The sequence below is a fragment of the Aedes albopictus genome, chromosome 1 (genome assembly GCF_035046485.1).
Source record: "Aedes albopictus strain Foshan chromosome 1, AalbF5, whole genome shotgun sequence".
Taxonomy (NCBI): Eukaryota; Metazoa; Arthropoda; class Insecta; order Diptera; family Culicidae; genus Aedes; species Aedes albopictus.
The window spans coordinates 20,510,412-20,530,779 of record NC_085136.1 but is presented as its reverse complement, the minus strand read 5'-3'; the positions used below and the strand labels follow the sequence as shown (position 1 = coordinate 20,530,779).

Genomic DNA, 20,368 nt, shown 5'->3' with positions numbered 1-20,368 from the left:
GATGCTACAAGAATACCTTATGGAAACTAGTTTTTATAAGTTACCCTTATGACCGGACATAAGATTATGGCAAAAATCTTTTGAATTTCCTAAGGTTTTTTTTTTGTTGCGTGTTGGACCTTAAAATTATATCAGGCCAAACATTTCAATAGGTCCTATCTGCATTTGAGAGGCTCTCTTTGTTCACTTTCTCTTTCAATCGTTGCAATATAATGGTACACTTTTAAACTATTTTTGCAGTACAAATCAAAAGACGTTTGTTTTGACCATCGTTCAATGCAAGGAGACATTCATAATACAAATAAACAGCTGAGATATTTAAATAATTACCGAAAGAGAGGGAAACCAAAGAGAGCCTCTCTTCTGCAGATAGGACCTTTAGACATGTTTGGCCTGATATGTATGGGTTGTCACGCTATACTAAACCCCCCCTCTCTTTACAAGCGAGACATAATTTGTGTACGGCCCCTAAGGAATTTGATATTTTTAAACATTTTTTTCCACATTTTTCCCGTTGTGCAACTAAAGTCAGATAAAAAACATCGAACTGTCAAAACCACGAGAAAAAACATCGCCTATTTCTGGCAACCTTGCCCACTCTCGCAACGCGAAGTTTTGAGAAAAACTCCGTTTTCTGCCCTCAGACCAGTGCGAGACTTGAACCGAAACGCTTCGTTGTTGCTTGTCGCGGTCGCGAAAATAGTGCTCCTTTGGTGTGGTGATTGTGACTTGTCAGCGGATTTTTCATCTCGAGCTGCTGCCTGAAAGAAAAACGTCACCGTGAAAATCGGAAACTCGCGAATCCGTGTTTTCCGGCGGTGGTCATCTGTGTGTGAAATTCGTGGATTTGCCACAGGCGGAAGAACAGAACGACGGCTGTAAAGAAAAAGCGGAGGATTTTGCTCTCTCACGCTGCTGGTGCGGTCTTGGTACGGCGGCAGTGACGGACGAGACGTGCGAGTTTTGAGACTTTTTCGAGAGTGCGGCGGTGTGTTCTCAAGGTCTTCGAATTTTCAGGTGTGTGGAAGCCATTTTTTGACAGAAGGAAGTTTTTTTTTTCGCTCACGCCGATCGGAACGGATTTTGTGTCCCGATTCCCCGATTGCCGATTGTGGTGGACGTCATCAAGAAAAATCGGATCGGAAAAGCTGCAGTGCGGATGATTTGCAGGCATAGCGCAAGAAGAAGAGCCTCTCGGCGATGACGGTGTGGTGGTGCCGATGATGATTGCGGCGATGATTGAGGAGAAGGACCGTCCGAAGCGGAAAGGCGAATAAAGAAGAGCCAAACACAGTGGAAGAGCAGCAGGCAAAATTGGATTTTCGTCCGGCGGTTTCGGTCCGGTGTTGTGTGAACAAGTGTGCGTTGGATAAGGTTTTTTCCCTTCTTGGTAAATCGACCGATTCCCGATTCTATTCTGCTGGCGAGTGTTGTTCTTGCTGTTTGCCGTGTGCCGGACGGACGGTGGTCAAAAATTGCGTGAGATTGTGTTGGTGATTCATGGTCTGCTGGCCGATAGAAGAAGAAAATACTTCGCCGGAGATGTGTTTTGACGACGACCCGAGCAAAAACTAGTGGATTATTTACTTTCTGTGCGGTGAACGAACGAACGAACGGATTGATACTTCCCGGAACACTTACGTCAGGTGGATAAGATACGAAGTGTGTGATTGACAAGGTAAGACGTAAGCTGTTGGAGCTATTTTTTATACATTTACATTGTCCTTGAGGAACAAGCTTGCTGTCTACAAACAAATCATCCTTTCTATCATGCTTACTGCTATTACGACCATAGGTTTAAAAACTCACATCAAATTAGAACTTCCGGAAGAGTTCCGGAGGAATTTTTGGAGGAACTCACTCACAACACGTGGGACAGTTCCCAAAAAACTTTTGAGGCATTTTTCGGGGGAATTCCCGAAGAACTCATGGAGGAATTCCAGAGCAACTCCTGAAAGAATTTCCAATGTACTCATGAAGAAATTCCCGAGGAACTTCTGGAGGAGCTCCCAATTAACTCCTGGAGGAATTCACACAAAACATACAGAAATTCTTAAGGAACCCCTGAAGGAATTCCCCGGAACTTCTGCCGGGGAACTTTTGGAGGAACCCCTAGAAGAATTACCGCGGAAAGTTTGCAGGAATTTCCGAGGAACTTCTGGGGGAATTCCCAAGGAAAGCTTGGGACAACTTCTGGAGGAATTCGCGAGACATTCCTGGAGGAATTTGCGAAAAACTTCTGGAGGAATTCCTGAAGAACTCCTGGAAGAAGTCTCGTGGAGCTCCTCGATGTACTTCACAGGATTTTCTAGCGAAATTCCCGAATAAATTATGGCGGAAAGCTCTTCGAGGAACTTGTGGAAGAATTCCCACAAAACTTCTGGATAATTTTGGAGGAACTCCTAGGGGAATTCCTGAGGAACTCCTGGTGGAGGAACTCCTCGAAGAATTCCCGAGGTAGTTCTGGATGAACTCCAACCAATTAACTCATGAAGCAAGTTCCAAAGAACTCCTGAAGGAATTCACGAGGAACTTCTGGAGGAATTCTTGGTGGGGAACTCTTTGAAGAACTTCTGGAAGAATTTCGGAGGAACTTCTAGAGGAACTCACAAACAACACCCGAGACAATTCCCAAGGAACTTTTGAGGCATTTCTTGGGAAATTCCCGAAGAACTCCCGGACGAATTCCCGAGCAACTTCTAAAGAATTTCCAATGAAATCATAAAGAAATTCCTGAGGAACTTCTGGAGGAACTCCCAATTAACTCCTGGAGGAATTTACAAGAAACTTACAGGGATTCTTAAGAAACCCCTGGAGGTATTCCCGGGAAACTTCTGGCGGGGAACTTTTGGAGGAACTTCTGAGGAATTTCACTTCAGGAGGAATTCCCAAGGAAATTTTAAAACAACTTCTGGGGAGATTTGCGAAAAACTTCTGAATTTCTGAAGAACTCCTGGAAGAAGTCTCACAGGATTTTCTGGCGAAATTCCCGAATAACTTTTGGCGGAAGGCTCTTCGAGGACCTTCTTGGAGAATTCCGGCAAAACTTCTGGATAATTTTGGAGGAACTCTTAGGGGAATTCCTGAGGATCTCCTGGAGAAATACCCGAAGAACTCCTGGCGGAGGAACTCCTCCAAGAATTCCCGAGGTAGTTCTGGAGGAACTCTCAATCAACTCATGGAGCAAGTTCCAAAGAACTTCTGAAGGAATTCACGAGGAACTCCTGGAGGAATTCTTGGTGGAGAACTCTTTGAAGAACTTCTGGAAGAGTTCCGGAGGAACTCACAAACAACACCTGTGGCAACTTGCAAGGTACTTTTGAGGCATATTTTGGGGAAATTCCCGAAGAACTCTTGGAGGGATTCCCGAGCAACACCTGAAGAATTTCAAATGAATTCATGAAGAAATTCCCGAGGAGGAACTTCCATTCGATAAATGGAGGAATTTATAAGAAACATACAGGAATTCTTAAGGAATCCCTGGAGGAACTTCTGGTGGGGAACTTTTGGAGGAACTTCTAGAAGAATTCCCGTGGAAATTCTGGAGGAATTTCCAAGGAACTTCTAGAGGAAATTCAAGCAACACCTGGGGCACTTTTGAGGCATTTCTTGAAAGAATTCCCGAGAAACTCCTGAAGGAATTTCCAATGAACTCATGAAGAAATTCCCGAGGAACTTCTGGAAAAACTCCCAAACTAGCTCTTGACGGAATTCACAAGGAACTCCTGGCGGAATACCCGAAAAAACTCCTAGCGGGACTCTCTAGGATCTCCTGGAACCTGGAGGAATTTTCAAGGAAATCCGGAAGGTATTCCTGGAGGAGTTCCTAAGGAACTCCTGGAGAAATTCTCGAGAAACTCCTGGAGGAATTCCCGGAGAAGTCCCAGGGAACTTCCGGAGAAATTCCAGAGGTATTCCCTGAGGTGCAGTGATGGAAAACAGTGAGGAATGCAGCTGAGTAGACACAAACGCAAAGCTATCCTACTCGTGAACAACAGAAGCCAGAATATATTCGCACTTCCTTCACTCGCGAGCTAACGAAGCTGGTCGCACTCGTGATTGATTCGCGAAGCAGCTCTGAACATTTTTCAATTTTGTGAAAAAACGAATTTACACGGCCGACAGATTAACTTTTCAAGAACAATAAAGCACAAAACACTACTATCTGATGGATAATTGCTTGTTTTGCTGTTAAAATCGCACTAAAGTGCAATTCCCGCATCTCCACTTGTTCTTCGCGAATAAAAATTCATGAGTGTTTTTGTTTTTGTTTTGCTTCATACTCGTGAAGCAAGCGGGTGCGAATAAACTCACACACGGCTTACTCTCGGCACCGTGAGTAAACCGTTTGTTGCTTTTACACTCGCGAGTTGATTCACGATGAGAGTGTTTCCATCTCTGCTGAGGTGTTCTCGAGACTTTCATTGAAAAAATCTGAATTACTTAGAATGTAACCAATATTTCTTCGTTTCAAAATCGCAGGCATATGGGTCACTTTTTGAATCAGATCGCATGTTCAGTATTTTATTTATGACATTCTTATCGTCCTACAAGTATTTACAAATACTAGACTAGAGACGAATCAGCCGAGGCCTGAAAGTCTCCTTAATAAAGATAAAAAAAAAAACAAATACTAGAGCGATTCTGAAATAAATGCTGGTGGACTTTTTTGAAAAACTTCTAAAGTAAATTACTGTTGAACTTGTGGAACTGTTTCTGGAGAACCCATGGAGGGTAGAGAAGGTTTGTGAGGAAATCCTTGAAGAGTTCCAGCGAAACTGCTATAATTGTTGCCTAAGAACTACCGGTCAAGATTTGGGTGTATTCCCTGAAGGGATTGCCGGAGAGCTCCTGGAAAAAATATCAATTAATTGCCAGGGAAATCCTGGATGTATTTATTCCCATTAAATTTTATTAATTTCTCAGCAAATCCTGGAAGAATTCCAGAGGAAATCATGAATCCTGTAGAAAGCTGTATGAATTTTCGAAAACTCCTGAAAGAATTCTCGAGAAATGCTTGAGATAAAGTTTTTGGCAATCCTGGCGGAAATCATAAGTAATTATGAAGGAATTCATAGGGAACTTCTTGAGAAATTGCCGGGAAAACCTGGAGTAGTTCTCACACTCATTCTTGGGAAACTCTTGAAACAAAAATCATGCACTCGCCGTCATGCACATTCACCAAATATTGGTCATAGCATCCACAAAAAGATACTTTTTCAGCAACCATCAGTAATCTACAGGAATCGTTTTCACTACCGGAAACCACTGAAACCACAGTCTGCCGGTAAAACAAAATAAAATCGCAATTATAATCCGGCACAGCATTTCCAACCCCCCCACCCCCCGTCATACTCTTTGTATATGACCTCAATATTTTTTTGTAAGGGTCGTCACGCTATACAAAACCCCCCCTCCCTACTAAAAGCGTGACGTAATTTGTGTACGGCCCCTAATATTAAAATTTGATTCAGAATGCCCACTTAGGATTAGAAATTCCTAGACGAAACTCAAGCTATGAAAGCAACTAATGCTGCGAACAAAGGGAACAGGCCAGAGAAAATTTGACTGATGGACCAACAATCGTCATCCTGTCATTGGAAATTGTTATCCAATAGGATAACAGGCCAATATATCTGTTCTGTGTTGTATTTGTCCAAGTGTGATGTCCTAATTTATTATGCATTTGTAAGGTTCCACTACAAGATGTTATTTTTAATGTGCATTTGTAGTGTTTCATATTCTTTCATAATATGTGGGGAAGAGGCGGGAAGTGATGATTGCAATCGCTTGTTGCCGCTTGTTGAGTCCATTGGTTCATGGATGCCACGCGTAAAGTGATAGATTCTGTGAAGATTACTGTGAAGCGGTACAGTTCGCTTGGTTGCCTAAGTTGTAGGCGTTTTATATGAAAGATTGACACTGTGCTGTTATGAAAGTTGGAAGGAAGGGAAACGGCTTTTTTTTAAACCCGTTTTTGGTTCTAGCGATTGCTACGAACATACGAATATACATGGGATGTCTATGTAGGAGAGAGTAAAAGTAGATAGAAAGATGCAAAGAAGGAGGAAAGGGACGAGCCAGGGATTGAACCCAGGACCTTCTGCATATGAATCAGAAGCGGTAGCCATTAGACCACAAAGCTCGTCTGAACGTGAGAGCTAAGTCGAGAGTTACGCCTAAGTCCTCTATTGTTCAGTTTTATGCATCAGTTCGCTGAGTTACAATCCAGAATAAAAAATATTCTGGTTCGTAGAAATGTAATACTTTGTCTAGCAGACATATGCTCTGAGATAATGATTTCAAAAAGTTTGGAGCAGATACAAAGCGTTGTGATTCCACGGAAGTTATCGTTATCTTCATTTTTGCTGCTTTTTTTATATACCTGGAACATGTACGATACTTTTCAGCGCGTAGGGAAGAAGAAGTTGCTAAAAGAAAAATTGAACTAGAACGAGTATTGTAGCTGTTGACAGCAGCTATTCCGTGTGGTCCGAGTTCAAAGGAGGCTTTCAGTTTATTTTTTCAGCTTGCCGCATTGCTTCAGATGACACCTTGAATGTATTAACGTCCACTCATCCAGCAGGAGTAAGTTCCGGAGCAGTCTCAGTACTGTTGGTACTGGTACGTCGCGATGTAACAATCAAAGTAAAACGTTTTGAAGGATACTCGTGAAGTTCTCAATGGCATCGTCGAGATTCGTTCATTCTGTCACAATTTACCAATCAGTCAGTGACAAGTGCTTTAGCGTGGTGGACCTTTTTCCCCGTGTTACTCATGGGATCCAAAAATGAGTTCAAAGAAATCAAATCAAAAATCTAGTAGTGTCGGTAGTGGCGCGGCTAATCCCTTCGTGAGAAGTGGGTTGGCTAGGTCTCAGTTAAGGAGAGGTGAGGAGGTTGGAGCAGGAAGTTGTTCACGCAGTGCCTGCGTCAGAAGTCCGATTCCTTTTCCGCCTAGCCTGTAGGGGAAGATTGTGGACGGAGCGTGGTTGATGAGGGTCATCAACCTAAATCTAAACGGACTGTCTGCAATGGGAGTTGCTGTGCAGCAGCTTGGTAAAAAAATAGACTTTGCGTCCTCAAAGTCCAACATAAGAAAGGACCTTTAAACGGCTCTGTTGTAACTTCGAAAGTCGATGAACGATGTCAAGCAGTATCATGTTAGACTCGTGAAAACTACAGCAGTGGCGGAACCTGTGAAAGTAAAGGTGACAAAGTCTACCTAGACGGAGGCCTTCGCATTCGTAGGTAGTCCAAAAGGTGTGGTGGATGCCACTGCTCGTGATAAGCACTCGCAGAAGCGGGCGAGGCAGCCGTCAGGTGAGGAGCTGTCTGGTGATGCCCGCAAGGCAAAAAGGATCATAATCCCGAAGGTCGGCAGTAATACCGGCAAGTCTAACCCCAGCCAGGCGTACCGGAAAACTGGGAAGGGTGGGCCTGAAAAGGCTGGCCCGTCCCGGATGGAAGGGAACGGGGGGTTGCGACCGTTGTTAGACCTTGGACGAAGGTCGAGCGGATAAAGACGAGGAAAAAGCCGCAGGTAGAAGAAGCTAGGGACGCCAAACCAAGGCGTAAAAAAGTAGGTGCCAAGAGCGAATCTTGAAGGCGATGCGAAGCGACGCCAAGCTCGTGGATCTGGGAGCCAACGTGCGCAGATTCAGATGTACTCGTATGGGAGAGATGATTCTGGAGCTGAAGCGCGATAAGGAGCGCAAGGGCACTACCTACAAAAGTTTGTCGGAAGAGGTCCTTGGCGTAGGGGTAGAGATGAGGGATCTCACATAAGAGACGACTCTGAAGGTGAAAAACCTAGACGAGATTACCGAAGTGGAAGAGCTCGTCACGACACTGCGGCTACAGTGCTAGGTGCAGGTGGCCGCCGCAGCCGTTAGGCTTTGGAAGGAGTCGGCGGGGACACAGGTAGCTTTGGTACAGCTATCTGTGGCAGACTCAAATATGCCCGTTAATTTAGGGAATGTTAAGGTGGGCTGGTCAGTATGCCAACTGACCTGGCACGAGCCACCGGTGGTTTGAACCAGGACATTGTAATGGCCCTCATCGTAGCGAGCTGTGCATGCAATGCGACGTCGAAGGCCATAAGGCACAAGGCTGCTCGAGTTCACCCACGTGTTTGATTTGTTCCGGGAAATCCGCGAACAACAAGCACCCAACGGGAGGTTCAAGGTACTCGGCCTTCAGAAGAGCCGCAGCTGACAGTAGCTCAACAGCTGCTTTGTCAGGCAGTTTCTGAGTGGGGGACGGATATCGCCATCATAGCGGACCCATACCGAGTGGGTCGTGGATGGGCGGCGATATGAACAACGGGTAAATATCCCGTCCAGGAGTTGGTGTCTGCTACCTATAAGGGCCGCTAAAGTAAACTGGTCTTCTTCTGTAGCTGTTATGCGCTTCCGTGGTGGTCGATCGAGCAGTTTACGAAGTTGCTGGACTGTATGATGACCGTGCAGACAGGGCGAAAGCCGGTGGTAATAGCGGGTGACCATTTTACGAACCAGCGGGATCAGATCCGGCTAGAAACACTGTTTATGCTAGATATCGATCTGGCTAATGTCGGTTCCAAAAGTAGTCACAACGGAGCGGAGTAGATTACCGACGTTACTTTTTGTAGTCCTGGCCTAACAAGTAACAAGTAGCTCGAACTGCATGTTTATGGCTACACTCACGGCAATCATCTGCCGGTTCGCTACAGTATCGACGACAACAACAGCAGGCAGCGGGTAGGGGAAAAGGCGTCAAGGCCAATGCCAAGCCCTCGTAGGTGGAAGGCATCATACTTCAAAAACGAGGTATTTAGAAATGGGAGACCAACGGCTTACTGGTAGACTCAACAAGGAAGAGCGAAATGGTAGTGTTCGACGCTGCCGAAGTCGCACTGATGACCGAGACTGAAGGCAAGCCAAAAAGGCCTGCTTTGAGGGTCTCTATCATAGTCCAATGCGAGTTCGTGGGGTGATGCCTACGGGATCTTGATGGCCAAGACAAAGTTTTTATGGATGTTGCAAGAGATTATTGAGGGGCTCTTCCTGCGTCGTGGTTCTAGTCCTTGGCCTCTTTCGTAAGACAGCTGGGACAGGACTGGGGCTGGCTATTAGGAGAGGGTGAAGATCTTGCAGGGATAGCAAAGTCCCTTAGCGTAGGTAAAGCCCCAGGTCCGGTTAATGACTGTGGTATTGCTCATAGAACGGAAGAGCAGCTTGGCGCAGCTATACTTGAAGATGGCTGGAGGGACATTCGATCCGCCATAGGTAGTACCTCGGCTACAGCACTAGGCTTCGCGACTCCGAATCACAGAAACGACTGGTATGACGGCGAATGTGAACAGTTGAAAAACCAGAAGAATGCAGCATGGGCGAGAATGCTGCAACACCGTACGAGAGCGAATGAGGCACGTTACAAACAGGCGCGGAACAGGCAGAACTCAGTCTTCCGGATGAAGAAGCGCCAGCAGGAAGAACGAGATCGCGAAGCGATGGAAGAGCAGTATCGCGCTAAGGACACACAACAGTTCTACGAGAAGCTGAACCGCTCGCGCAGAGGATTTGTGCCACAAGCCGACATGTGCCGAGATTTGGAGGTGGTCGACGTTGCAAGTACCGAAGGTGGCGTGGTAACAGATCTAGGAGTATGTACACAGGACGAAAGACTTCCGGCCCCTGACCTCCAAGAGATTGAAGAGGAGGTTGGCCGGTTGAAAAACGACAAAGCCGCCGGAGCAGATCAACTACCAAGCGAGCTTCTAAAATACGGTGGAGCACTACACTGGGTCATTACCAAGATTTGGGAGGAGGAAGTATTACCGGAGGAATGGAGGGAAGGTATCGTGTGTCCCATCTACAAAAAGGGCGACAAGTTGGATTGCGGGAACTATCGCGCGATCACACTACTGAGCCCTGCATACAAGATACTCTCTCAAATTTTATGCCGCCGTCTATCACCGATTGCAAGAGAGTTCGTGGGGCAATATGAGGCTGGATTCATGGATGAACGCGCTACAACGGACCAGATGTTCGCCATCCGCCAGGTGTTGCAGAAATGCCGCGAATACAACGTGCCCACACATCACTTGTTCATCGATTTCAAATCGGCGTATCGATCGAGAACAGCTATGGCAGATTATGCACGAATACGGATTCTCGGATAAACTGATACGAGCTTTGCACTGAGTAGCCAAGCCTTCATCAGTTCGTTAGTCATCTCCAAAAGATTCTGAAATACCATTGACAACGGACCAAACGATTCTGGTAGGATCAGACTTAACGCTAAACAGACGTCACTTTTCTCAAGTTTGGGACCAGCCACGCAAAGCTGTCGGATCAGGACCTCGAATTGCAGCAGACAGATGTTCAGTTCGCCAAGCGATGAACCTTCTTGCAATTGGAGACGCTCAATCTGCTTTCTGGTGATGGTATGCCGTTCTGCCGACTTCCTGGTAAAAAAAATCTTCAAAAGCTCTCCACTAATCCTTCATCTTCCGAACTCATTCAAGTTATTTTTCCGCAATCGAGCCCATCAGCAACGACTTGGTCTCAAAATGCATTTCTTGAAACCAGATCTTGGAATGTATTTCCACCACATTCTTCTCATACATCAGAAGCTTCAAAGTACACTTGAGCTCAGAATTTCCAGGTGTTCAATCCACGTTTCGTGAACTGTGAGATTCCATGGATGGCCATGAGGATAGCCTCCTCATGTTGGACGCCCATAGCTTCTTGGTGTCAATCGGTGGTTCATTACTCTTGGCTCATACATTTGGCTTTCAGTGCAAGCCGACACATTTTTGTGGCTATACACGATTTAATCCCCACTTCACGGCGTGAGAGAAAAAAATCCCAACAATGACACCAGGTTCGTCCTGAATTGAACACATTGACCCAATCAATATGTGCTGAAATTAGACCAGCAAAGAGTCATTATCCGGTAGCAAAATTGCTGACCCCAGCACAAAGCAGCATTCTCCCACAAACGTCAGCTTTTAAGGTGCCTTCCGTCACGACTTGCAGTCTACCCGATGTTGTAGCAAAGCCATCCCGTTCGTTGTATACCTACTTAGTGCAGCAAATAATGCAATCCCAGTCAGTACCTATCGTGCATTATCCGCCTTGAAGTGCAACCAGTTTAAAACACTGACCAACCGTATGCGTTTTAATTGTGTATCGACCGGTAGGTAGCTACCATTACCACTCCGACTATGAATATGTATACTGGCGAGCGAGCGCATTAGTTCAATAGCATTGATTACACACTGCGAGGCTCCAACTGCGATGACGACTTTACCGGGAGACTTCAAGGTGAGATCCGAACTCTACTTCCACTACGTTTATTGTTCTAGCAAGCTACACTACTGGCGGAATAGGAAATCGAACTTATGCGCTTGCTGGTGCTGCGCTGCTGCTGCTCCACATTCGATCGATGACCGCGACGACGACGATGGTTGGTGCTGGCGAGGCCGGGCCGGGCGCGTGTGGACCTTCTCCGAAGTCGGAGATATTTTTCAGGGAATCCGGTCCGAAAGAAGAAGAGTCCCGGCCGAAAAAGTTGTTGTTCGCGTTGGCTACCTCTTCCTTTCTACACATATACCCATAGGTATCCGTGGGCTATGCCTCTTTTTGTTTCTACCGTCTGCTGATTTTGCACGTTCGCGTTCCAATCCAATCCAACATTTGCGAAAATGTTTATGCGGCTGACTGGCTGGACGAATGAAGAAGCGCACCGGCGCAAAGGTACTTGCACTGGCTGAAATGTGCTGATTTGGCTTTACGCCAGGAACACCGAATGGTTCTGCGGGTTGCACACAGTGTTTAAAACGTCTCAGGTTAAAACGGATTGAACAATATGCAACAAACGATGTGTTTTGCAAAGTATCACTTATTTAGTTACAGTAGATACTCGATATCAGCTACATGTTTACGTTTCATCCATCGAATGAAACTCGATAACTGCAACAACCAGCAGGCGTCAAAGAACTGTCAGTTGCTGCAGAATGCAGTCAATTTGCATTTGGAAAACAGCGTATCGTTGCGGACATTTTTTTTCGAAAAACGGTGCGATAATCTGCAATTATCTAATATTTAATTGGCAAGCACAGAAGTTGAAGCTTTTGGTATATGAGTTCACTTGGCATATTGTAGGATAGGGATATGCTGTCATAAACTCCGATCCGGAACATCCTGAAGCATTGAACACGGAAGCGTAATCAGCGATTCCCCTACATAATGGTACTGTAGATATTCGATGACTGCAACATGTTTTTGTTGTTCCATAAATGTGGTGCTGGAATTTATGAAACGGTGGCAGAATTGTAACCCGCCTGAATCGTGAAGCAGCCAAGGTCGGACTGATGGTATCCGAAGGCCGGCTCCAGAGGCACGTTATCCCCCATTTGGGACATCACCATTATAAAAGCCCTTTTCATCATCTACATGAGGGAAAAGCATGGTTATTAGGATAATGATGGTACCACAGGTAGGAAATAAAAAGAGATACACTGGAATACTTTGACCAGCATGCTGCAATTCTGCTAAGACAGATTTGTTCGATACTTCGCCATCTCTGGAAATGGCCAAATACAATACAATTTTGTTTGAAGACACGACTTCAAACTATTCCAGCATTGTTTGTGTTGAGTGGCAGCCCAGGTGTCAATGTGAAACTGTACCCAACTGGCTCCGGGACCAATGAAGATGCTCCAGTGTGAGCTAACTTATCAGCCAATTCATACAAGATGAACAGCGTTTGCTCCTCGATTTGAGTTCGACAAGCGATAACTTACTTCGACCTAGAGTTGGCCGAAGCAAGTGCTTTAATAGCAGCCTGTCTATCTGAACAGAAGTATATTAAGGACTGTATCGTTAATTATGAGTACACCTTTGAGACTCTGTATTAAAAGGACTATGTCTTATTTTGACAACTGCTATGTGTCTATGTGTTGCTAACGTTGTAAACAAACGATAATCTTCATTAAAAGTTAAAGTTTTTCCTCAAGCGGAACAATGCGAGGGTTTTCGGAAGAGAAGCGAAAATCGATTGTGACCAGATACTGCAATGAAAAATGATTATCGCTAAGAAAATTAGCAAAAGTTGAATGTTTAGGCGGTGCGGGTAAGTCTGTATGTACTTCGTACGTGCAGTGCGTACGGCTTCAGCATTGTGGTTACTTGGGTAGTGTAGGATAATTGGGTTTAGGACTGAGGGGGTCGTCATTGATTCTGCCGACACCATTGAGTGATCATTGTTGGTGGTTGTGTTGGTGACGATTTCTTCAGCTTTATAATCTCATTTATACCACGCACGAACTTTGGGAAGAGGGACTGCTTTGTAATGCAAGAGAGGGATTTAAACTCTGCGTTACGGGTTGGGTGAGGTCATGCAGATAGAAGCAACCCAGGTGACCGTGCGGCTCGGGTCGTGATGGACGCATGAGTGCAGTGTGTGTGGGGTGCGCTACCCTGTGGGTGCAGTTGAGTCCGGGTTGGAGTGGAAAGAGACCCTTCTCTACCGCTACCCTAGATCGGTTTTGGTTGTACGGGCGGGGTAGTGTTTGTCTTATTTGTGACGTGTTGTGCGTGATTTACGGCCCGAGCTGCGTGGTTACTTGGGAAGTATTGTGCTCTGCAATCTAGATTTTGGTTTTAAGGTGAAGCTATGGCTGGGCTGTGCCTCGGATTCGTTGGGCGCAGGTCGGGAGAACTGGTGGCGATTTGTGCTGGAGGGTTTGCTCGATTGGTTATTCACTGGTGGTGGCGGCCAGTCGATCGACTGTTCGCGCAGCCTGTCATTTGGCTCTTGGGGTTTGTGCTCTCGAGGTTTGGGGCGTTGCTTCATTGTATCTTCGCTTTAATACTATTATTCCTTGTTTGATTAACTGACTATTATGTACAGGTGCTTAACTCATTCTATTTCATAGATTGTCAGATTTAAAGGTAATGGTTCAATAGGGTGTTAGCAATCAGAGTGGATTAGAACGAGTTGGCGCCTACAATACACCAACACTAACACACATACACCAATACTCACACGCACACATGCACCTACAACTAGCTGTAAAAGACCAGTGGGCGGGACAATGGTGCCTACCCAACAGTTGTAGGTGGGGTGTTTGGCTTAGCTACATGACTTGGTCCGGCAAGCCCATAAACATCAATTGGTAGACGTATTGCCTAGTGAAAAGACAACGCAGATGGGCGAAAGCCAGGGGATGCGTTGATAATAGCAGAATAGCAGAAAATTAGCAAAAGTTGAATGTGTTAGGGTTTTTGTTGTCCAAAATGCTATCAAACGATTCGGTATGCATAACATACTGATAGACTCACCCGGATGCGGGAAAAAAACAAGTGTGTCCAAGTCAAATTTGGATAGCAAAATTTGCAAAATCGTTGAAGGAAAATAGGAGGTATCCATCAGAGATTGCGCAAAAAAGTGTAGAACGACAGTTGGTATGGTTCAGCGCACCAAGTAGCGTAATTCCCTGAAGACCTACCCAAAACAGAAATGTCCAACCCGAATAAAAAATACAGTAGAAAAACAGAACGTTATATTGTAACAGTACTATTTAGAACCATATTTTTACAATAGACACCACTGTAAAAATAAAAATACAAAAACAATAAGATGTAATGTTGGATACCATACCGTGAATTGTAAATAAGATTTTTACAATATATTATACAGGTTGTTAAGTATCGTAACAATATAAAAAAATATTTTTCTCCATATATATTTTTTTGCAAAACCATACATTTTATTGTTAATGAATTGTTCAAAATACTGATACGTGGGTTTAAATATACCGTACATTGTATGGTACATGAATGGTTTCAAACAATAAAATGTACCGTAAATAAATTGTTTTTAATTGTAATTTCACTACTGGTTATACATTTAATCAAATGGTTTTGGAATGGTTCTCTTTTGTTATGTTGAATTGTTTTACATTACATAAAGCATATATTGTTATATTATCTTGCCATTTTCCTCCTGTTAATGGCATCTTAGGCTTATTAGATTTATTAGAATGCGCTTTGGGAATTCCCAGAGCGTTTTGGATAATCCTTCATATATAGGATCGCCCACGTCTAAGTCTGAGTAGTCTCTGATTGCATTAACAGTTGAAGCTTAGGCTCCCATTTCCCACCAGCCAGATAACCGGGTTTCGCAAACTAAGCATTATTTGTGGCAACACTTTGAGTTGAGCGGCATGATGGAACTATGCCGAGCGCGCTAAGTGTTATTAGACCACTAATGTAGTTGCATGAAGTGGGTGACGAGGTACATAAGTATCATTACAGCGTGCTTAACCGTTATTGCGATATTGAGGCACCAGTTTGACTAAAGTTTGAAATACATAAAAACTTATGAGATAACTGTCAAATTCGATTCAAATATAAGTTAGGTTAAAAAGCGAACCCGCAGATGAACCTATATTAAAAGTCATTTCAGTGTTCAGTCCAGTCCATATGTTAAAGATGGCTCTACGTCAAAGATAAAGTTTGTCAACCGCATTTGATTCGATTGTGGTCGAAGGCAAGTTCACATGAGAGAAGAGGAGAAAACTCCCCTAAATGCAAATACAGAAAGAATAGTGTTGAAGTGTTGAACTCATCTACTGATTTACGGTAATCTGACCTGCATCTTTCCGGGTTGGCCTACATTGCATTCGTATTTCTCTCATCGCACTCTACACACCAAGCCCGCCCTCGAGCCGGCCATATCTCTTGGACCCCTGCTTGGACCTGCAGTTCTTAGGACATCTGGTTTACCACTGATTTAAACATGTTATTGGCATTAACCCTTTGGAGCCGGAGGGGTCATATATGACCCCGGCGATGAAACCTAGCATAACAAACGCGTTCGACACCAGCGAGGTTACGTCAACAGCGGCGAAAAAAATCGATTCCAAAAGGTTAAATTGATGTTTCAACTTATTCACTTTTTTTTTCTTTCCTTTCCTTTGCATCAATAAAGTCACAAACATCAACAAAACAAAGCACGGAAAAAATCTTAAACTGAATAAATCTGGTGTTCAATTTGAATAGGTCGAATCTGCATAGGAATCACAGCAAACATACGATCTATTCAAATCGAACACCAGAAATAATTAAAAATTCACGGAAAAATAATGTTTCGGAAAAGTGAATGGTTCAAACGTAAGAAAAACAGTATAATATATTGTTACATAAAAATCCAATGTAAATGTATAGTATAGCGAACCATTTCATTACAATACACTTTATTGTACCTGGTACACTGTATGGTGCAGGAATGGTTTTCACCATACACCCTATGGTTAGTTTTTATCCGGGAAAACAGAGTCAAATTCTGGCGGATTATGTGAAAACTCGGTCTTGGAGACTGTACGACGATGTTTTGAGCAAAAATTACATGTGCATAACCATGGATGATGAAACGTATGTCAAATTGGACTGCATGACACTTTCAGGGGCACAGTTTTTCACTGTGAAGCGTGGCACGGATGTTCCGAATTAGGAGAAATCGTTTTTTTACGAAAAAATTGGGAAAATGTGTTGGTTTGGCAAGCAATTTGACAATGTGGTATGAAATCGTCACCTTTCTTTACAGTCCCTAGTATGAACGTCGAAATATACCGGAAGGAATATCTCCAGAAACTTATTCTGCCACTCATCTGAAAGCACAAAGGTCCTAAATTATTTTGGCCGGATTTGGCATCCTGCCGCTATGCGCGTGACACCTGTGACTGGTATGAAAAAAAACAATGTTCAATTTGTGGAAAAGGCAATGTATCCTTTAAATTGCCTGCAAATAAGGCCCGTTGACATATAGTTAACTTTTATGAAAGGAAAACTTCGGAAATATGATTGAGGAGCAGAGGACGTCACCAAATTCAAGAAAAACTGGGTCTAGGCAAGCAAAACCATCGTCGGAACGGTTGCCCAAAACCTTATAAAGAACACCAAGAAGAAAGTGCGAGAGTTGGCAAGATTCACGAATAATTGAATATACAATGATGTCATGGGCTTTTCTGATGGTCAATAAATAATGTAATTGAATTTAATTTACAAAATAAATAAAACATTTTCAAATACAACAATTTACGTGTTGCTGAAATGTTGATTGCACTGAAAATGGTTATTATTATTATTAACACTTTAATATGAGGAAACTCAGCCCGAGGCCCTGAAAACGGTGCAGTGTCTACCAAGTGAGTAAGCCTGATGTCACCAAGGGATTACAAGATTTGCCGTAAAATATTTTTGTGAAATTTCAACAAAAGTGCCTCCAGGAATTGCTCCAGGAGTTCCTTTGGAAGTAGCTCGAAATGTTTATCCAGGATTATTTTCTTTCATTAGTTCAAAGAAATCGAAATTTATGTAAGGTTTCTCCAGAAAGTCCTTTAAGAGTTGTTCCAGAAATTCCTCTGGGAATAAATCCAGAAATTCTTCCGGGATTTCCTCCAAAAGTTTCTTAGTGAGTTCCTCTAGGAATTCCTCCATAAATTTTTCAGGATATTCCTCCAGAAATTCCTTCACATATTTTTTCAGGAATTCTTCCAGAAACTCCTTTGTGAATTTCTCCAGGAATTATTTCGGAAATTTCATCAGAAATTCCTCAGAGAGTTTTTCAAGAAATTCCTACGAGAATACCTCCAGAAAGTCCTCTGGAAATTTCTCTGAAATTTCGTCGAGAAACCTGACAGTATTTCTGAATTTCTGAAGAAACTCCTCTGCGAGATCCTCATTCCACCGGCAATCCTTCCAAAATTTTTTCCGGGAATTCTTCATAAAATTTCTCCAGAAAATCTCCTGGGAATTCCTCGAGAAAGTCCTTTAGGAATTCTTTCGGAATTCCTCCAGAAATTCCTCTGGGAAATCCTTCAGAAACTTCTCAGTGAGTTCCTTCAGAAATTCTTCTAGGAATTCCTCCAGAAATTGCCCAAGATATTTCTCCACATATTCCTTCGTGAATTCTTTCACACATTAGTTCAGGAATTCATTTAGAAACTCCTTCGGGAATTTCTCGAGGAATTCATTCGGAAATTCTCCCAAAAATTCTTCAGGGAGTTTTTCCAGAAATTTTTACGAGAATACCTCCAGAAAATCCTCTAAAAATTTTTCTAGGAATTTCGTTGAGAGACCAGACATTATTCCGGGAATTTCTTCAGAAGAAACTCCTCCGTGAGGTTCTCTGGAATTCGTCCAGAAGATCTTCTGGAAATTCCTCGAAAAAATCCACTGGCAATTTATCCTTGGCTTGGAGAACTACTAAATAATTCCTCAATAGAACTCCTCCGGCAATTTCTCCAGAAATTCCTTCAGCATTTCCATCGGATTTTTTTCCAGAAATTCCTCAGGGAATTCTTCGAGAAATTCTACTAGAAAATCTTCATGAAATCCCTCAAGGAATACATCCTGAAATTTCTCTGGGAATTTCTTCATAAATTCCTTTAGGAATCGCTCCAGAATCTCCTCCAGAAATTCCTTCGAGAATTCGTCCAGAAATTAACCAGAGAATTTTTCGGAAATTCATCCAAAAATGCCCTCTGAAATTCCTTTAGAAATTCCTCTAGAAATTCTTGTGGGTGTTTTTCCAGAAATTCTTCTGAAAATTCTTAGGAGGAATCCCTTCAGAAATTTCTTCGGAAATTCCTCCAGATTTTTTTCCAAGTATTTCTACTGAAATTGCTCAGGAAATTCTTCCAGAAGTTCGTTCGGAAATTCGTCAAGAAATATCTCAAGAACATTGTCAGGGAATACGTCCGGAAATTCCTCCGATAATTTCTCCAGAAAATCCTCCGGGAATTCCTCTAGAAATTCATCTTGGAATTCACTTCAAATTTCCTCCGGGAATTCCTCCACAAATTCTGCCGTGAAATCATCAAGAAAATCCTCGAGAAATTCATCCAAAAATTCCTCTGGAAACTGTTCCAGATTTTTTTTCAGAAATTCTTCCGGGAATTTGTCCTGAAATTTCTTCTGATATTCCTCCAGAAATTCATCCGGGAGTTTCTCCAGAAATTCCTACGGGAACTCGTCTAGAAAGTCCTTAGGAAATTTATCCAGAAATTTTTCCGATAATTCATCCAGATATTCCCTCGGGAGTTCCCGAGAATCCAGGTATGCTTCCAAGAAATACCCAGAGAAATTTCCTCAGAGAAACTATAAGAAATTCTTTCAGGAAATCCTCAATAATTTCCCTCAAGGATGCTCCAAGACATTACCACACATAATCTTCAAGAAATTCGCTCAGGGATCATTCAAGAAATTTCCCTGGAGAAACCTCAAGGAATTCCCACAGAGATTATTCACAGATATTTTCTCAAAGAATTTCCTCAAAGAATCCTCAAGGAGTTCCTTCAGTGGATCCTCAAGATTTTTTTTTATTCTTCAATCCCTTAACCTAATTTTATAGCTCTATTCTCCACTAGGGCACTGCGTGTGCAATTCCAATTGGAAGCTGTGCTTACACTTAGACAGTTGCTCTCAGGGGAAAGAGCAACTGACGAAAGTGCCGGGGCTAGGATCGAACCCATGACCATCTGCTTATGGAGCAAACGTGTGACCAATTAATTGTGCCACGGGTCCCGGTTTCTCAAGAAATTTTCTCAGTGAATTTATAAGGAATTCCCTTAGAGATCCATCATTAAACTTCGGCAGGGATGCTCAAAAAATTCCTCAAAAAATCCTTAAGTAATTTACGCATGGATTATTTGAAGAATTCTTCAAGAAAGTGCATCAGTACATCCTCAAGGCTTTCCTTCAGGGATTGCTAAAAAAATACTTGGGGATTACTTACGGAATTTCCTCAGAGTATTCTCAGGGAATTCACTCCGGGAACCCTCAAGAAATTCCCTCAAAGATGGCTTCTGGGGGAATATTTAGAGGAACCCTCAAAGGAATCACTGGAGGACACCCCGAAGAAATTCCTGGAGGAAATCCCGAAACAACTCCTGGAAGAATTCCTGAAACAATTCTTGGAGGAATTCCTGAGGAAATTTCTGGTTTAATTCCTGAAGAAATTCCTGGAGGAATTTCTGAAAAAAAAATCCTTAAGGAATTTCCGAAAAAAAAAATCGAGGAGGAATTCCCGAAGCAATTTCTGTAGGAATTCCCGAAGTAATTCCTGGAGGAACCCCGAAGGAATTCCTGGGGTAATTTTCGAAGCAATTCTCGGAGGAAATCCCGAAACAATTTCTGGAAGAATTCCTGAAGCAATTCTTGGAGAGATTCCCGAGGAAATTCTTGGTGGAATTCCTAAAGAAATTACTGGAGGTATTTTTTGAAATAAAAATCCTGAAGGAATTTCCGAAAAAAATCCTGGGGAAATTCCCGAAGTAATTCCTGGAGGAATCCCCGAAGGAATTCCTAGAGGAA

At 43.3% G+C, this 20,368-nt stretch overlaps 1 protein-coding gene across 1 annotated transcript in view; it reads left to right on the top strand.

Annotated features, from left to right (window-relative positions):
• Nucleotides 1–628: 628 nt before the first annotated feature.
• Nucleotides 629–20,368, top strand: part of LOC109433612 (E3 ubiquitin-protein ligase Ubr3) — a 229,740-nt gene continuing 210,000 nt past the window's right edge. Inside the window, exon 1 of the mRNA XM_029861117.2 lies at nucleotides 629–1,678. The gene's annotated coding sequence lies outside the window, so the exon portion shown is untranslated. The remainder of the gene's footprint in view (nucleotides 1,679–20,368) is intronic.